This window comes from Pholcus phalangioides, unplaced genomic scaffold, assembly GCF_987345545.1.
Source record: "Pholcus phalangioides strain wild (caught in Gottingen) unplaced genomic scaffold, Ppha-v1.0 ptg000007l_1, whole genome shotgun sequence".
Lineage (NCBI taxonomy): Eukaryota > Metazoa > Arthropoda > Arachnida > Araneae > Pholcidae > Pholcus > Pholcus phalangioides.
The window spans coordinates 29294457-29314034 of record NW_028301600.1 but is presented as its reverse complement, the minus strand read 5'-3'; the positions used below and the strand labels follow the sequence as shown (position 1 = coordinate 29314034).

The window sequence follows — 19578 nt, the reverse complement described above, 5'->3', positions numbered from 1 at the left end:
AAATTGTTTTTTCTCTCTCCACAGCTCTTTTACGATACTTAGAATGTTCTTGACTCAATAGGCACTGCTCTAATTTTATTTCTGTTAGCTTCTCCTCTTTCTGCAGAGCCATCTTTCTACATTCGACGCTCGATTTTACGAACCTCTAACTCATAAACTCATGAACTGGACGTTTTCACAAATTAATCTTCTGTGGTTCCCTAACAATAAACTATTCTTTTAAAATTGTCTTTCCAATTTACGAACTTTAGATTTTACGAATCATTTTTCACTTCCGTACGTGTCCGTAAACAAATAAATAATGTATTTGAATTCCACACGTTCTTTGGGTACTTTTTTTAATTGGAAGTATACCTCTAGGATCAACGGTTCCCCAGTAAAATGCCGTGAGTCCTGTTACCTATGCACCCTCTATAACCAATATATTGGTTTCTGCGAAGTCGTCAATAATGACGTTGACCTGGTTCTTATACACTTTTTTTAATAACTGGACATCTGATAGCGCTGCAGTGTCCTCGCTGAATTATCATGGTGCTGCACTGTTCACTCTCAATCGTCACCGCTGAATTGTCTCGAACTGAATTTTCCTAGATTCACGGATGCGTTATACAAAAGATTCAAAACAATTTTTGAGTCGTGTGTGTGCGTGTGTGTGACGGTATATACTTACAGTACAATACTTACTTCTTTAAAATTAGATAAATACCACAACAATCAAACCACGTGATATTCGTACAATGAAAATGACTGTCATTCAACACAAAATGCCAAAATAATTATCCATGTTCATAATGTCCAAGTGATTAGAATCAAAGATCGATTGCTGGATTTGTACATAAATTGCACGTATCTTCTATGAGGAGATGGAATTTCATCCGTCCATTACAGCCATGTTTCTTTTTATTCTCTTAAAGCATACAAAACCATGTTGAAGTCATAGTTTGGTCGAGTGAATATCAATCTTAAAAAAAATATTTAGGTGTGCTATGAAAATAGTTACTTCTTATTTTTTTTTTCTTCGATCAAATCCCTATTGATAAATATTTGCACAGCTCAAATATATGTCCAATACCTGGGTCATACCACCACCGCACGACATTGCGCTTTTAACGCACACGAGTGCTCGTTCAGGTTTCTTTTTTATTTTTGTTTGGATGATGAAAAACGACAGGGAATTTGCTCGCAATGGAGAATGTTTATTCAATGCTATCTCTGTAACACTATCAATATTTTTGCGCCACTTTTCACGACAGTTTACCTAGACAAGAGAAAATATTAGCCCAACAAACACAAAAATAACTCTACAATCTCATTTTATTTCTCAGGATCTCTTATTCTTCTCCTCTGAGTCTACATTCACATTCGAAGAATCTCAATGCACGACATCTATGAAGAATATATTGCTGATTCTTGATTTTTGGAGAGAACACACTCATATATCATCGCATTAAAATTCCCACATTACCAGCGAAAGTTGCTTTCCAGTATGTCTGGTATGTACAAATGAAATATCAATTCTAATCGATAGACAATTAATATTTTGTTGAGGGGTCTCATACCCTTTAACTGGTGAAAGCTATTCTCTGGTAGAAATATTATTAAAAATACTTTTTATAACCACTGATTTATTTTAAAAATGTTTTACACATATTTTCGACTGTATACGCTATCCTATGCCAGAGAGTATGAAATTTCATACATCTCTATTACTTACTTTTCTGAAAATTTTCAAAAAAATGTATTAAAAACAGGTTGCGCGCAAGATAAAATAGCATGACATGAATGTAATTGAATAAAAATTGATTCAAAATCAAAGGAAATTGTTTCATGAAACTGATTCAAAGGAAACTGTTCAGTTTATAAAATGAAGCAAAAGATTGAAATTTCATTCTCTTAATCTTATTTAAAAATTAATTTTAAATTTAAAAATTCAAAATATTTTATATTTATACTTTAATTCCAGAAAATATTGAGTCAATGAAATCTCAATCTTTCGCTTAATTTCATGAACTGAACAGTTTCCTTTAGTTTGAATCTATTTTTATTCAATTGCATTGATGTTACGGTATTTTATCAAGCGTGCAAGCTGTTTTTAATGAATTTTTTTAAAAATTACAAAAATTTAAGTATCAGAGAAATGTAAAATTCTATACAACCAGAGGATAGCACGTACAATTAAGAACATTTGAAATAAATCAATGGTTAAATAGTATTTTTAATAATATTTCTATTAGAGCATATCATAGTTTTCATCATGTTAAAAGGTATGACACCCCCTTAAGCAATATTAATAATTTTTTTCGATTTTGAAGGACATTTTTCCGAACAATTATTATAATTAAAACACGCGTGCGAAATCAAACATAACTTAAATTACATTGATAAAAATTGAAAACAAAAAAATTTAGTGTGTATAAGTTTTAAGAAAATATCCAATTGATATATATAGACTAGATATATTATCTTTATTTATTCAACGAGGTATATAATATGTGAATATTATATATTTTTTTCTTTAATTACTCATTTACGAATTAGTATTTATTTTTGCTCTTTAGGAAAACAAATACGTCGATGTTGGCAGTTCATTTCCAGTGGAGGATTTAGGAAACGAATATCTTCTCCCTTTCTCTCGGGAGAGGAAAAAATATTAGTATTATTATTTTAATACATGAAATTCACCTTTTATACTTCTCCACCGACTAGGCTGGTATTTACTCAAACATTAAGCTCATGGGATTGAAGCATAATCAAAAATGATATCACTGAATAAAATATGCATCAGCGGGATTTAATGAGCGCCTCACTCAAAATCCTCCAGCTCGTACCCTTTACCTGTAACATCCTCTCACCAAAAAGCACCGGGAAAAACAGCTTTATTATACCCTACTAACACATAATCAATAATAAAAAAATAAATAAATAAATAGTAATAAAAATCCACTCTCTATATATATATTTTTAATAATAATTCATGAGACAAATTACAAATTTATTTTCCGGTCGACGACTAAAAATCCAAGAGACTGACAATTTTGTGTAAAATGCGAAATTGAAAATATTTTTTTTTTATTTTATTTCGAGAAAAATTCAAAAATAAAAACAAATAAATGTATATAATGAAATGGAAATGCGAAAAACTATTAAATTTTAAGCCGCTCTCTTTTCTCATAATCGTGAGGGGAAACTGATCGGGTCTCAATTAAATTTACCCGGCAATTTTGTGTTTACATTACTTTCACGATCTAATTTCATGGAGATCAAATATGAATAATTAATTTATTGAAACGCGAATCGTCCGTAAAGAAAGAGTAAACATAGTTTTTATTTTTTTTTAATTTTCTTCTCTTTTCATTTCCTTGCGTTTTTACTGCGCCTTCTTACTTGCTTACTTGCCTGCTGCTGCACTGTATAGTAGTAAATAGCAAGTAGCAAGGCAAACGGTTAAATCAACGAAATTCGATTTGAGAGAGAGAGTGGAGAAATAATAAAAATGAAAAAAAAAAAGATATGGGAACAAGAAAAATAATAAAATAAAATAAAAAAAAGGCCAGCCTTAACATTAATTTTTCCTTGAAAACTGACTGCAAACTAGAAATGCTTCTGAGAATTAATCAAGATTTCAGATGGAGGAAGAGAGGCATATATAAAGGTTAAGGTAAAAAGGAGAAGAACTCTAGCTTTTTGGAGTGGATGGTATAGTAATAAGAAGGATGTGAAGGAGATGGCGTCGCGTCCAATTGAGATAAGGCTAAAAAGGCAATGATGATGATGAGGCGAAAGGGTAGGTTGGTATCGGGATGGTGCTTTTTGGGATCGGGCAAAACTAAGAAGGAGAAAGAGCTAAACCAAATATTGATAGTGTAAACGAGCAACGTTATGTGAGTGAACAACAACTAGTTGTCCTTAAACAGTGTTAACATCACTCTCCCTTTTAAAACAGATTAAGCCTAAAAATAACGGCCAAATGCCTTAAAAGAAAAACGATTAGCTCATTTAATCTTATTTGTAAATATTCAAAAGGATGGCTGATTAAATATTGTTCAGATAAATTGGAGTCCTTCAAACGGTGACTTTTTCTTGACTGATGGGGAAATATGTTACCGACACTTGACACAAACAACTATTATATCTCTCTTTTTTTTAACTTTATTTCATTTATTTTTGTAAAAGATATCGAAACGCTTTTCGTTTTATTGATTTTTTGAAATACAGTGAAACCTTGATATAACGATACTCAGCGGACTATGAAAAATATTGTTATAGAGCTGCATTTCTCAACCTAATGGGCAGCGTACCAGAGGTGGTCCGCAACGATGGCAGAGGTCAAGAGTTTAATAAAATATAAACTTAAAAACTTAATAAAATTTTATAATCTTAACGCAGGGGCTTCCGAGATGGGTCGTATAAATCCACACAGCCAAGGATTCTTGAGCTACGGTCATGACACGGCCCAAACGTGATTCACAAAAGCATCCGAGATGGGTCGTACAAACTCACTTGGAGCCGAGTATTCTTAAACTATGGTTAATGACCCAAACTTAATTCGCGTATCGATGAGCATCTCGGGCATCCGAGGTGGGTCGTATAAACCCATTCAAAGCCGAGCATTCTTGAGCTATGGGTTACGACGGAAACTTTATTCTAAAAAGGGCAGTACAAATCCACTTACAGTCAGGGATTCTTGAGCTGTGGATCACAATCTAAAATGATTCTCCATGGCTTCCGAAATGGGTCGTACAAATTCACTTACCTACTGATTCTTAAGGTATGAGTCCCCACCCAAACCTAATTTGCATAGGCATCCGAGATAAGTCGTACAAATGCATTTAAAGTCCTGTTATAAATGCACTTTTTGCGCCATTGGTTGCAAAAAACAGTTCCATGGGTCGCGATTCTGATCTTGTTGATTTTTGGGCCACGGCTGAAAAAGCTTAAGAACCCCTAGCATAGGTGGCCGCTGGCAGACTTGATAATTCGATTCTAACTGAATGAAATATTATTCAATTGTTGTAATTGTGATATTATTAATACCCATACGCATTCAAATAAAATTGCACGTTCATACTTAGATTCACCATATCTCATCAAGGAGAAAATGCGTTAAATTTCGCTCCTAAATACGGTAAATCACTGATTGCAGCCAAAAGATATAATTTATGATAAATTTGATACAGATACAGATTAACGTCCTCTATGCCTGCTTAGGGCTTTAGGACAGCTTTAGTTCATATCTTCAGAGTGCAACAAATTTGCTAATTACTGTAAAAAAGGGCAAAGAGTAAGTAAATAAAAGGCTGCTATATATATATATATACACAAATATATATATACAAATATCACAGTAAACAAAAATATATTTAACGAAAAAAAAGCATTCAAATGAATAGATGACTATTTCATTGAGAAAAATAAGGGGAACTGGGATCTTAAACACGGTAAAATACGGGACGTCGACAATTGTCATCAAAATCGTTGCCATAAGTCGGCAAAATCCATAATTTTTGTTGAAAAACTGAAACGCTTAAAAATTATGGGGAAAAAACGTTGAACCTGACAAATATACGTACGATCAATATTTTTATTCATAACCCTAATTATGAAAACGCTGTTTATTCACGATTTTAGTAAACATTGTAAATTTAAAGCATCTGTGAAAGAACTGGACGAATGTATAAAGCAATTCGGAGTAACTGAAAAATACTGGAATGTCCCGTAATACGGGACACAAGGAGTCCGTCAAATCGTTTCAAACATTTTACTGGTCCTTGGGTTCAGAAAGGTTGAGAAACGCTGTTATGGAGAAGTTATATCGAGAGGTAGTATTATCATCAGGAGACGCCAAATTTATGCTGTTGTTGGCATCTTTCTGAATTGGCGTTGTTAATACCACCATACAATGCATTTGTGAGTGCTTATTCACAACAAAAAATTGTAATCGATTAGTTTGATGAATAAAACTCAGTTTTGTGTGTCACCCTGTAAAGTAGTTCATCGCACAATACTTTTATGTACTTATTACACAGAAAATAGCTTCAAAGCAGCTTCATTTACACTTTCAAAGGACAGATAGTGCAAAATACCGATGTTACAAAACACCCTTGAAAGAATTAAAAAAAAATGTTGAAATTCGAAAATACATTGAGGGCTTTGAGATATATATAAAGAATATTAGTGATTTAAAAATAACTTTAAAAAATATCATTATAGAGGGATTTTTATCGTAGTAAAGGATATCGTTGTACCGAGAGAAGTTTAACATTAGACTATAATTAATTACAAATACGGTCTTCGTAAAGGAATTTATCGTTGTATCGAGTATCGTTGTAACGAGGTTGCACTGTATTTATTTATTCTCTTATTGAAAGTCTGGTGATGGTTTCCTCTGTTGATTGAATATACTTTATGCAGTCGACGCTCATTCTAACGAAGACGAGTTATTGCGGTTGTTCCATTTTATAACCAGAAGTCCCAAAAGTTTTCTTATTCATCCCGTGTTATTTTTCATTCAACATAATGACCTACAAGGACCGTACAATCAGTGGTTCTCAAAGTGTGCACCGTGTTTCCTACGGGCGTCGTGGTGAGCTGATGATATTGATGTGTGGCTGTAAACTGTAGTATTCTGGTTCCGTATCTATTTCGGTAATAGCTTCCTTGTTGTACTATTCTGGGGAGCCGCGGATGATCCTTTGACCCCAAGGCAAGGGAGACGAAAGTTTGAGAACCACTGCACTACAGTGATCGAACTCAGCTCTGCCCGGCTCTTTTTATTTTTTAGTATTCAATGAAATTGAATATGAAATTAAAGTATTCAATGAAAGCCGTCCTTGAAGTGTGTTTGAAATTAACCTTTGTGTGATATTGCAGAATTCGGTATAATATTCTTGTAACGGCGAGAAATATAATGCGATATCTGATAAATACCTGTGTGTTATATGAGTGACCCCTCCATATTTTGATGTCTCCATCCCTTCATATCTTGAGCTCGTGATTTCAATCTGGATTGAGGAGAAAGGGTGTGAAAAGTTTTGATATAGCGTACATACAGGGTGGGCAAAAAGTTCGTAGAAACTTTAAAAATGAATAAAAACCGGAAAAATAACCGAAATAAAAATCGGTTTGCATTGTTAGCATCGCTAGGTTACGGGAATTTACACAGCCGATAGGTGGCGCTGGTACGAGCGACATCGGTGGAAATATGCAAATGAGACGGTTATAAGAACTTGCGCTCCTAATCTACAATCACTTCACCGTTGTGAACCGTGTATGTGGACCTGCTGCACTCTGCCGTTGATGGATTTGTGACTCGCCTGCAATGTGTTATCCCCTGTGGTGGTGGTCATGTGGAACACATACTGCTGTAACAAACGATTTGTAGGCATTTAGTTCATTATTTGCGTATCTTTTCTTTGACTTGTGTACGCCAGTGCCACCTATCGGCAGTTTTTTGAGGTTCCCCCCCCCCCGTCTTAAAAAAATTTCCGTGCCCTAGTGATACTAACGCCCTGCAAGCAGTTTTTTATTTCTGTTATTTTTCCGGTTTTTATGAATTTTTAGTTTCTACAGACTTTTTGTCCACCCTGTATATTCAACAAGTGTCCATTGCACGTATATTACATTCATACTTTTTATTCGGTTCAATATCGCTGTCTTACATACTCGCTACCAGTGTTATCCGAAAAAATAATTTTGAAGAGTAATTTTTCACTCCTCTCCAAAATGGGTAATTTTGGATAAAAAGTGTATATTTTTTTTAAATGAAAAACATAAAATACTAAAATAAAATTACCAAAAATTTGAGGGAGTGTTTTCACACCTCAATGAAATTTGGAGGTGTAAAATTGAATTTTAATGCGTGAAATACGCATCTAGATACATATTGGCGAACACTGCTCGCCATGTAATTCGCTTTTGGACTTTAACTTGCACGTACGCCGTGCGTTGATGCATTCAATTAATTATAACTTTATCATTTTCGTTGCAACTGTTTATATCAGTGTTTGTCAATCTTTCTGAGAACAAGGACTAGTAAAATGTCTGACCACTTGTGTCCCGTATTACGGGACATACCTATAATTTTCATTGTCTCGATTTTTTTTATACATTTGTACCGTTTTTTCAACGATACTTATTTGAATTTGTAGTAATTGCCAAATTCGTAAAACACAGCGTTTTTTAATATGAGTTTTATTATGATAATTATGACAAAAATTATAAGTAGTAATCTCACATAATTGTATTTTTGTCAGGTTAAACGTTTTTTTTTTCAGAAATTTTAATTGTGCCATTGTTAATTGTGCCTACTTTTGGCAGTGTTTTTTAATGACAATTGGCGATGTCCCGTATTTTACGGAGTATTATTCAATATCCCATTTTGCCGTATTTTTCTCAATAAAATATGGTCATCATATGAATATTTTTTTTTTCGTGAAATACTGTACATTTTTATTAATTGCGATTTTCAGCAGCCCTTTATTTCTTCACCCTTCAGTAACTTTAGCAGTAATTACTAATTAGTAAATTGAATTTAAAACAATAAATTGAAAATTTTTACAAGAATCAGTGATATTCCGTATTCAAGATCGCAATTTCCTGCATTCTATTCGATGACGTATGGGAAACTTAAAAGTATGAAGTTCCAATTTTATTTCAACCCATATGGATATTACTAAAATCAATTACAGCGGGTGAATAATTTTATCAAGTCTGCCTGTGAACCACCTATGCGCCATCGCCGCGAACCATAGGTTGAGAAACACTGGTCTATAATTATATAACAAGAGATAAATAAAATATTTTTTTATCCATCCAATTCCTCTAAAAGAAGCTCATTTTTTTCACACTTTCGATACAATTTCACACTTTTCGATTCACACTCTTCGATGGCCTCTCATTATAACGTTCGTTTTCCGTGGAACGATAACAATCGTTAAAATCAGTGTTGATTGTATTAGGGACTTATTGTCCCTGAGAAATATTATGTATTTTTTTTTTTTTGTACCTTAAATTTGAGTTTGAAAATTTTAGGGCTACGTACCATAACTGTTGCTAACATAGTTAATTTTTTATATATATATTTTTAAGCGGAAAGCTTGAATAGTGAGTCACACAGTGTCAACAAAAATGTGTTATCAGTATAGGTCTGAGCATATCTTTGTCAAGGCGGACTTCAAACCGAAAGGAAACCGTAGCGGTTAACAATTTGTCCTTTGTTATCAACCGTAGGTGGGGCAAACATTGCCCTGATCACTCCTCCCGCCGAGTAACTTTTATCACATCCGGACTGTTATCCTTATCCAGTCTGAGTAATCGAGCAACCATGTACATCACAAAAAGCCGAAAGATCACCTTATCAGTGGCTTTACATTATCAGCTTTCTTTTTTTTGTTGTTCTGTATGTGTTTGGAACGACAAGAAATTTTGACTGAGAGAAAACTACTCTATACCAGTGTTTCTCAACCTTTCTGAAAACAAGGACCAGTAAAATGTCTGAAAAAATTTGACGGACCGCATGTGTCCCGTATTACGGGACATTTCGTTCTTCCGACTTTTTTTTTTGATACATTTTTCCCGTTTCTTCCACGATACTTATTTGAATATGCAATAATTACTAAATCATAAAAAATTCACACACAGTGTTTCCATAATATAAATTATATGATAAATATGATAAAAGTCATAAAAAAATATTCGTCTCACATATTTGTCTTGTTCAACATTTTTGCCGGAATTTTTCAGCAATTTTATTTACGATCGGTGATTGTGATTACTTTTGGCAATTTTATGACAAAAGTAATAACAATATTTTTTTGTTTTTTTATGACAATTAGCGATGTCCCTTATTTTACGGATTATTATTTAAGATCCCTCAGCGCTTAACATATTTTTCTCATATTATTCGTGAAATATAGTCATCAGATACTTTGAATATTTTTTTCGTGAAATACATTTTGTTTACTGCGATTTTTAGCATCCCTTTATTTCCATACCCTTTAGCAATTTTAGCAGTAATTAGAAAATTGCAATTTAAAGCAATAAATTCCAATTTTTAGCAAAATTTAGTGATATCCCGTATTTGAGATCGCAGTTTACTGCAATCCCCTCGATGACGTATGGTGAAAGTAAGTATGAAGGTATGATTGTATTTGACTCATATGTATAATATCAATTACAACGGGTGAATAATTTTATCAAGTCTGCCCGCGGACCACCTCTGGTCTGCGAACTATAAGTTGAGAAAAGCTGTTCTAACTGTAATATCCCAGTAAAAGGGAACATCTGAATAGGTGGATAAATACAGTTTGTAACTGGTCATAGGAGGCTTCATGCAGTCTAAAGTTCAGACTCTAAACCAAAGGTGCTCAACCTTTATGAGAATACTGGCCACTTCAATGCTTTGAGAACGTATCGCGGGCCATTTAAGTGACCTGTAAATGTGCCGCGGGTCGCTTGAGCCATGCAGAACTGTGCCACGAGTAACTTCAGTGATGTGGAACTGCACCTCAGGCCACTTAAGTACTCTGGAACTGTGCCACATGTCACTTAAATGATTTGTAAATATGATGTGAGTCACTTGGGTGATTTGTAAATGTACCGCGGGTCATTTAAGTGATCGGTCAATGTGCTTAGGGCCACTTGAGCGATGTGCAACCTGCAACACGGGCCACTAAAGTGATCTGTAAATATGTCACGAATCACTTGAGTGATGTGGAACTGTGCCACGGGCAGCTTAAATTCTCGGTAAGTGTGCCACGCATCATTTAAAGTTTTGTTATAATTATTCTTTGATTTCACTAGCACTGTTTTTTGCATGTTAGCTAATTACATATCAAGCATTCGATTGAATTGAACTGTGACGTAACCTTGAGGGACCACCACAAACATTTTTTTTGTTTGGCATGATAATATCAAATTAACTTGACTGTATAACAATGCAATTATTATAAGCTCTTATTGAAACAGTAGATTGAGTGAATGCAAGCTAGATTTTAGCCAGTTTTCTCGGACCCTTCATATCGTATATAGCTTTCAGTTACTTTTCCTTTTACCATTAATTGCACTACTCAACAATGATTTTGTTCTCGAAGGTATTTCAGTGATTTTAGGGTGATTTTGGGGAGCTGATTCCGATGCGTTATAAATAAATACAGTAAATCATTGGCAAAAATATTTCAGTGATTCTAGGGCACTGATTCCGAATCTAGCATGACTTTTATTAGTACTACCTATTTTAGGTATTTTTAGTGGCTTTTTGCCTGCTTCTTTTGAAGTGCCTAAACACTTCCGCACCCCTCTACTAATAAGGTAGAAATCATCTTGAATCCGAAACATTTTTATTCAAAATTATATGGACATTTCGTCAATATTAATGAGAAAGGTTACGATAGATCGCACTCGGTTACTGTTCGAATTGAACGAATACAACGTAGGACAAAAAGATAGTGATTTCGCATGTATGTAGAACTAGAAAAAAAAAAAATGCTTGTGTTTTTTTTTTTTTGTGTATCTCTCGGAACAGCTAGATACCACGATTGCAACAGAGAAATAATCAATAGTGACACGCGACTTCATCGTTTAGGATCGACTGACGTGGGATAGGGCAATTCTACAGATAGATAGAAGCCAAGTTCCACTCACATACAGTTGAAGAATCAATGAGCGGCGGGACGCAGTCCTCTTCCGGCATTAGGTCGGCGTGTACAGAGCTTGCTTTTGCTATATCTGTATGTACTTGTCTTTATCCCACAGTTTTGTGTGTGTGTGACAGCGTGCGCGTACCAGTTTTCCCCACAACAGTAGAACCAATCTAGCCGGACGCGTGGCAGACAGGTGTTGAAGTAGCCGAAGTCAGGGACTCACGGGAAAATAACTTTTCCTCTCTGTTTCGTGTATTCACATTGTGAAAAATACAGCAAACAATGACTCTTGCACGGGTTCATTACATCGTTTTTAGCGTGTCGTACTCTTGCTGTAATTTATTCAATTTTTATTCGCTGTTATTACGCATTCACTTTAGCTAAAAACGTCCGGTATCCATGGTGTACGGAAACTTTGCCCCCTCCCCCGATATTTTGCCTCTGATGTTTAGTCCCTGATACATTTCGCCCCTGACATTTGGCCTGCCCTGACCGTATGAGTGACCAAGTGCGTGACGTATGAGTGACGGTCACTCACTTGCTCATGCATCACTCATTCACTCAACCGCACACTCTCTTGGTCACTCATACAGTCACTCACTTGATCATTTATATGGTCATTTACTCAACCATACAGTCACTCACTTGATCATCCATATGGTCATTTACTCAACCATAGTCACTCACACTCACTTTACTCAACCATAGTCACTCACACTCACTTTACTCAACCATAGTCACTCACACTCACTTTACTCAACCATAGTCACTCACACTCACTTTACTCACACGGTCACTCACTAACTCATTCATATCGCTACCCACTTGGTAACTCATACGGTCACTCAATTGATCATTCTTATGGTCACTTACTCAACCATACTACCACTAACACTCACTCATACGGTCACTCATACAGTCACTGATGTGGCCATTCATACGGTCACTCATACAGTCGCTGATGTGGTCATTCATACGGTCACTCACTTGATCATTCATACGGTCACTCATACAGTCGCTGATGTGGTCATTCATACGGTCACTCACTTGATCATTCATACGGTCACTCACTTGTTCATTCATACAGTCACTCACTTGTTCATTCATACGGTCACTCACTCGCTCATACAGTTAATCACGCTCTCACTTGGTTCCTCAAACAATCACTCACTCACTCACTCATACGGTCACTCACCCACTTATATGGTCACTCACACAGTCAGTCACTCATATAGTCAAAGCAAGCGAAATGCCGGAAATGAAATTTTCGGATCCCGGTATCCATACACTGTATTGATAGAGGAAAGCACGAGAACTCTGAATATATCGCGTTCTGAATACCGATTTTTTTTCCTTTGAAAAAAATTAACTTAACTTAATTACATATGTTATGCGTATGTGGTAAGTGTGATAAATCCGGTATTGTGCATAATCGCCGAGCATTTTAGTAAGTTTGAAAAATTTCCCTAAATATTAATCACTTTTACCAGTGATTATGCCTAGTAGCCAAACGTCACGTCGCTGGTAAACATGATGAATCGTACCATATGATGTACTATACATGATTATTCATACACATCTATTGTATCGATCTATGTACGATCTATGTACACATCTATGTACGATCATAAAATTTGTTATCATTTTATCGGGGTCTGACTATCTATATTCATCAAACATACTAGACTCATTTAGAATTTTTTCGTATTTACCAAATTCACCAATTACAATAGGGCATTAGGCATAATCACTGATAAAGGCGATAAATTTCAAGTATCTATCAATTTTACCAACGACACGTGGTTATTATGCATAATCACCGATAAAAGTGATATAATGTTTTCAGTGTTTATAAAATTTACCAAAGACACTTGTGGGTATTACGCATAATCTCCTATAAAAGTGATAAATTTATCAAACTTACCAAGATTATTGGTAAGTATGCATTATAACCAATTTATCACACTTACCGCGTAACATATAAATACACAGGGTGTCCTGTAAGTTCTAATTCGGCCTTTATCTCATCGGCCGTTCGTCCAAGAGGTATGGTTCCAGTTTAAAAAATTTTTTAAATGTGTTCAAAAATCACCCTGTACCAGTTTTGAGAGTGAAAATACAGTGTGTCCCAAAATAAAAGAATCTAAATTTTAATACGGCCACCATGTCCTGAAAAACTCAATTAAAAAGTTGTTGTCCTGTTTCTCCTGAGGTCCAAAAATTTTGTCACGCTTTAAAGAGCACCATTCTCTGGATTCAAAAATCGGAGAATTTTGAAAAAAAGCATCATAAATGAGGGGAAAGAAGCGTTGTTGATTAGTTTATGCTGTTATTTTCCAAGTTTTCTCCAATATTTTGCTAAATATTGGAAAACAAAATCGGAAATTAAAAGATGCACTTTCTAAAATATCGAAACAAATTGAGAAAATAAATTGGTATGATGGGGTTTTTTGACCGCGCACACACACACGTACCACATATGTTCAAATACACACCAGACCGGAGGGTTGATTTGTTCATTAATTATTAATTTTAATTGATAATCATATAAATAAATTGTAATTAATATGAAAGTTAATTAACTAATTTTCACATTAATCAATTTTATTAATTATTTTATCAATAAAAACATATTTGATAAAAATATATATTTGAAAAAGATTTTTTTTTAAGCAAAAAAATTTAAAAAAAATAAAATTCCGGAAGAAAATACCTTTATGTGTTATAATCAATCTCTGTTAATTTCAATGCTATTTGAAAGCTAAGAACTGAAAATTTCTCTTTAATAAATTCATTGTGACCCCCCCCCCCCACTTCCAAGCCATATATGCAAAACCCATGACCCGCGGGCCAAATGTGACCCTCGGGTTTACTTGATGTGGCCCGCCACATTAAACCTAATTTTGTGAAAATGAACTAAGCGGCACATTTACAGATCGCTTAAGTGACCCGTGGCACGATTCCATAGCATTTAAGCCACCCGTGGTACATTCACAGATCACTGAAGTGACCCGCGACACATTTACAGATCACCTGAGTGATCCGCGGCAACGTTCCAAAACATTTAAACGGTCCGCGGCACATTTAGAGAGATCCCTTAAGCGACATATAGCAGTTTTAGAGCACTTCAGCGGCCCGCCGGTGCAGTTCTACATCGCTCTAGTTACCCGCAATACATTCCCAGATTACTTAAGTGATCCACAGTTCTAGAGCACTTGAGCGGCCCCGCACACACTTCCAGATCACTTGAAGGATCCGCGGAACATTTAGAGATCACTGAAGTGGCTCTATAGAGAACTTATCAATAGGGAGAATGTTAGTTCAGGTGCCCACAAACTAGGGAAAAGTTTTTCTCGTTTTTGGCACACTAAGATGCAATTAAGAATATTTCATATTTTTATAAAAGCTAGTTCATGACGTAAGCGTCATTTAAACCCTCCCTCCTTCCCTCCCCCTTGGCATTAAAAAGTCAGCAAACCCGAAATCCCTCCCCCTCCTATCGATGCTGATTTAATACTTGTGAATGACCCCTTATACAACATAGTGTAGATTCGTGCGTCACAATTTCACATTTCTGGGTATTGGAAAACTACACTCAGAACCCGGAGGTGGTATATTACCATTTTATATATAACACATGCAACAGCAGATCCTATAACGGATTAGATCTTATCTTAAAGCGTAAGATAAGTTCCTTCACCCTGTCACGTTGAATGACAAGACAAGCAAAACAATCTGATATCTATAACTTTTTAGCTCTGATAAGTGGAATTTCTATACGTACTCATACGCAGCATTTTGTGTGGTTTAATTTTCACCTGCGTGGTATGAACGCAAATGAGATGCAACAAGGTACGCGCCAACGGTGCATATGGTAGTTTTTGTGTGTGCGCGGGAGTGTTTTGATCTCGGCTCGACCGTGCACGCGCACAATTTCGAGGAAGAATAGATTTCACATAAAGAGAGAAAAAAAATATTGTTTCATTTGTGTTTTTTATAAATGGATGGTTTTCATATAAAAGGAACCAAGCGCCATTTTTAACATTTTTGAGATATACCGATATCTGAACTATTGAAGGAGGTGGGATTTGTTATCTAAATAGAACCTAGTGACATATAGGCTGTGATGCCGTCTGTGTGCACTTGAACCAACTGCCAAACTGAAGAGATAACTGAATCGAAGATAACTTTAAATAGCTTTTTTTCTCAGTTTTGATTCAATGGCGCTTGGTTCCTTTTATACAAAAAGCCGTCCAAATTATGTTCATCAGTAGGGCTAGGATCTCTATGACTTTGCATATTATTTATTATTTTACCGTCTATCTCTCTACCGTCCCACCTGGGGGCCATTTCCTGAAGTTAAGAGAGGCTACTAATGCCTCTACTTCAGCTTCTCAGGTTACAGTGCGTGAAATAAAGAAGGCGGGGTCGTGTCTCCAGTGGTATAGATGGTAGCATGCTTGGCCGATATGTAAGAGGACCTGGGTTGGAGTCCCGGTTGGAGACAAGGTGGCTTTTCTTTCCGAGTTCACCTCAGCATAATATCCAGAAAAAATATATGTTTCCTTATTTATTATTTTGCATATTTCGCTTTTTTTTTTTACGCGATAGAGAAGTTTTTCATGATTTTCGGTAATTTTAAGGCCTTTTTCATGTGTTCAGAACTTAAAGCATATTTTCATATTTTAGAGCATTACTTTGCATATTTCCGCAAAGCAATAAAGAAGTATTTTTTTCTCTCAAGCTCTCCCTTTCCGAGCTTCCCACAACCGACAATAGTTGCCGATTTTACTTACCTTTTGCGTCGTTTTTGGCAATGATTGTCGATTATCGGTGACATTAGCAACAATTGGCTATTTTATTTGTTTATTTCTGGCATCGTTTTTGACAAAAATTGACGATTTCGCGTTATTTTACGTATTAATTGCGTGACAAAAAAAATCAAAACAAATCTTTGGTCACTTACATTACGAATGCGGGTGGATGTAATTTCTGTCTTAATGAGAAACTTGACATTGTTTTTGCTCTACTGAAGCTTCAATGTCAGGTAAAATTTGTGTTGTTGCTATTCGTAAAGTATCCCCCAAATGTTGATCAGTCAGACATGTTCTAGTTTTTGATTTTGTATTCTTCATTCGACTAAACAATTGTTCACATATGTAAGTGCTACCAAATATCCATATTTGATATGAACAATACGTGTTTGCGAATTTCTGGATACTTTTCTTTTCGCACATACTTAGAATAAAATTCAATTAATGAAGGAATTTCAAAAACTTGCATTTCGTTGCAGTCACATTGCAAATCTGCAAATTCTAATTGTAGCACCGGTGGAACACTTTCGATATCGACCGATAATGGTGAAGAAAACATTTTATAGAAATTTCGTTTTCGCGGAAGTCAGAAAATCAGCTTCTGAATTCCATTCTCAAATTTTAAATGCACTGTGCATAATCGTCTGGTTTCCAAGTTGTAGATCTATTCACCAACTCCAGTTATTTAGGAAAATGTATGCAGTTTTTGTTTCGCAATTGACATTCCCAAAGGACTAATTTAGTTACGAACGCTTTCACGTAGTCATAAAGATTATGGACAAGTAGATCTTTTTCCAGTAAGCGGTAGTTGAGAGATGATCAGTGATATCAATAATATAGATGTAAAATCTCTCACCCACTTTTCATCTTGAAACTCTTCAATAAGTTTTCCTTTGGATTTCATTAATTCATCAACCTAAAACCCTCAAAGAAGCCTTTATGCGCTGAAGCATCTTTCCCCGGCTCAATTAGCGTACTTCTGTATAATAAATAACGTCGCCATATGTGCTCAGCTTCCAAGTCCTCTAAGAATTTTTGAAACTGTCTATGGTTAAGTCCTTTGAATTGAATGAAATTGACCGCTTTCACTACAACAAACATTAAATGTTCAAAGTTGGAGAAAAATTCTTGCACAAGTTTTTTTGGTGTATGATGCGGTGGAAAGCCATCAATTTCGTATTTCCTCATTTTTCGGCATCTGACTTTATCAATGTGATTACCCCTGCTTTTTGACCGGTCATAAAGGGAGCACCATTTGTAGTTATGGCAGATATGTTGCTTAAGTTCAACTCACATTAGGCCAATGTTTCTGCCAAACTTGAACATCAGAACAAGTCAGAACTTCGTATTGTATACTATCTTATGTCAGCATAAAGTTTTACATATCTCTAATACCTAATTTTTTTCAAATTTTCACCAAAAAAAGCTTTAAAAACAGCTTGCGTGCGTGATAAAATAGCATGACATCAATGTATTTGAATAGAAGTTGATTAAAAAAAATGTGTATATATATACAAAGGGAACTGTTCAGTTTATGAAATGAAGCAAAAGATTGAGATTTCATTGACTCAATGTTATTTAAAATTAAATTTTAAATTGAATTTTATTTAATTAATTTTAATTCAATGCTGTTTAATTAATTTTAATTCAATGCTGTTTAATTAATTTTAATTCAATGCTGTTTAATTAATTTTAATTCAATGCTGTTTAATTAATTTTAATTCAATGCTGTTTAATTAATTTTAATTCAATGCTGTTTAATCAATGTTGTTGAAATCTGAAATCTTAATCTTTTGCTTCATTTCACGAATTGAACAGTTTCTTCTATATTTAAATCAATTTTTATTCAATTACATTGATGTCATACTATTTTATCATGCGCACAAGCTGTTTTTAATGCATGTTTGAAAAGTATTTTAGAGATATATAAAACTTTTTACTGACATAAGATATTATATATAATCAAAAATATATGTAAAAAATTCGAAATAAATCAATGGTTAAGTAGTATTTTTAATTTACCTTTTAACATGGTGAAAAACTGCCTTTCCACACGTTCAACGTCTAAGGGTGGATTCACATCTACAGACACACCGTGTCGTGTCAGACGCGGGAACATTCTTAAACACAAAAATGTCTGTCTGCGAGCAGCCACGATACGATAGATATGAATACGTTCATTGGTTTTATGTTAAAAAAATGTTTGCGTGTCTAACACGACACAGTGAGTGTCTGTAGATGTGAATCCACCCTTAATTGTGCAACGTCTTAAATAGACATTATAATGTAGACGTCTTAAATCGTATTTTAAAGCAGTTAAATATTGTAATATAAAGTTTTCGAATTTTTGTGCACAACAATGATTAATCTAGGTTACTTATGGCCGTATTCACCGACAGAGTTTAAACTATAATCGTAGGTTAAAGAATTAGACATCGACACGTATTGGTTAGAATCCCGAATTTAACTAATCCGTCTCCATATCCAATTCTTTCATCCGCGATTGCAGTTTAAACTCTGTCGGTGAATACGGCCGTTAACTGAACAGAATTTCTTTTATGTACTACAAGAATGCTCCACATATGCCGTAGAATAAAGTCTTAATCTATTTTTCTTTCCGCTCCCTTAATTGTGAAATAACGAATTTGGGAAATTGTCGAAAATTATTTTATTGATTTATTAGAAAGTTTTTATTCCCAGAATTTAAAATTGTTTTATTCTTGTTTAATGCAACAAGTAGAAAAAAGTTATAGCTGAGTTAAATCATCTAAAAAGCCAAGGGCGTAGCCAGGGGGGGGACGGGGACTTGGGGGTCTGGTCCCCCCGAAATGTGAGAAAATGACCGAAAAAAGGGAAAAAGATGGCCAAATCTATCATTGTTCTGTCACTTTGGTCCCCCCCCCGAAATGAAAGTGGTCCCCCCCCGAACGAAATTTCTGGCTACGCCCCTGTAAAAAGCAATGGTTTCAAAGGCAAAAACAGTCTTCAAACATGTTTTTTAAGATCCTTTTTCATTAATTTATTGCTACAGAGTACTTTGATTTTCCCAAAATGTATCAGGGTATTTTTTCATGAAATTTTTAAATAGTGTTTCAGCCAACATTAACTATGTAATAAACTAAGAA

At 34.9% G+C, this 19578-nt stretch overlaps 1 protein-coding gene across 4 annotated transcripts in view; it reads left to right on the top strand.

Annotated features, from left to right (window-relative positions):
- LOC149085148 (silk gland factor 1-like) overlaps positions 1 to 19578 on the top strand; it is a 171448-nt gene that overhangs the window by 40853 nt on the left and 111017 nt on the right. For 3 of the 4 annotated variants that reach the window (XR_016192799.1, XR_016192800.1, XM_089232993.1), the window contains exon 2: positions 1326 to 1493. The exons of the other annotated variant lie outside the window; for it this stretch is intronic. The gene's annotated coding sequence lies outside the window, so the exon portion shown is untranslated. The remainder of the gene's footprint in view (positions 1 to 1325; positions 1494 to 19578) is intronic. 4 annotated transcript variants of the gene reach the window in all.